Source organism: Sciurus vulgaris (assembly GCF_902686455.1).
Source record: "Sciurus vulgaris genome assembly, chromosome: X".
NCBI classification, from domain to species: domain Eukaryota; kingdom Metazoa; phylum Chordata; class Mammalia; order Rodentia; family Sciuridae; genus Sciurus; species Sciurus vulgaris.
Window position 1 is genome coordinate 85,661,594 of NC_136471.1, and position 1,260 is coordinate 85,662,853.

Sequence of the window (1,260 nt, forward strand, 5' to 3'; positions counted from 1 at the left end):
CAGAAGAACAGGTCACCAAATTGGGAGACCATAGAGGAGCTCCACTCCCTGCTGAACCTGGAGGATATCATAGTGAAGACGTGGTTTAAAAACCAGCATGTGAGATGGAAGAAGCAGCAGCAACAAAGGCAGACAAGTCCCTCCCTCCCCAGGACCCTCCAACCCCAGCACCTGAGCGAAGGAGGAGGAGTCCCGCTTACCAGTGACCCCGGCCAATGCTGACTCACAGAGGTCTGAAAGCTTATGTAACCAGGACTACGGGCCATTTGAGCCTTCCAGTGATGGGCAGCCTGGAGGGGCTGGTGTCCCTGTGCTGAATTCCTCCAGGGGGTCTCCACCTTGTGACATCAAGCAGACATTCCTGGGGGCATGGGATCCTCCTTGGGCCAAACTTCCCTATGACATAGACCAAATGATAACACTGTATCATTTACCTGAAGAAGAGGATCCCGGCCTAGAAGTGTACCTCTTCCCAGGGTGCCTTGGTTGAGGGGCTGTGGCCTGCAGGCATCCTCAGGGTGACTGGACACTTACTGTCCCCAGCACAGGTCAGTGATCCAAATGGACAGAGGTGAAAAAGCAACCCCCAGTGGGAAATGGAGGAAAACCATGGGCTCTGGACTGTCACCATTTCCCTAGCTTTTGAAGCTGGGGGACAAAGAGACAGTCAATATAGATAGCGAATACTGGGTCCAGTGGAGGACGTGGGGGCTGCTGGCACAGAAAATCAAATGCTGCCCTTTCCCCCTTACCTCCCAGGCCCTGCCCTCTGCTCCTGCCTCAACCTGTTGCTAAGGTCACCTGCCCCAGAAAGTGTTCCTCCCTGCAGGGAGCTGATAGCGGCTCCTTAAGGTCTCCTAGCGGTTACCTCGCTCCCTGGATCCTTTGGCCCTCATCCTGTGGCCCATCCTGGTCACTGGTCACTGTGCACCACGTGGAGAGATCAGGGGGAAGAGCGCAGGAGGTCACAGGACATCCAGAGGTGTAAAGGGGCAGGATGCTCCACCTCCCTGGGTGCCAGCTCTGGGCCTCCTGTCTGGGGGGAAGTCTGGGTTACCATTCTGGAAAGAACTCACTCTCTGCGCTTGCCTTGGCCTTTTCCCCGCGTTCAGACTCCCCAGTCTGGGAAAAGCAACATCGAGCTCCCTGAGTCGCCCACCCACCGCCCCTTGCCTGCCTGGCTGGTGCTTGGGTTCAGGTTTCAGTGAACCTGCAAAACTCGGACCCGGACTCTGACCAGGGGCTATTTCTTTTCTGGAA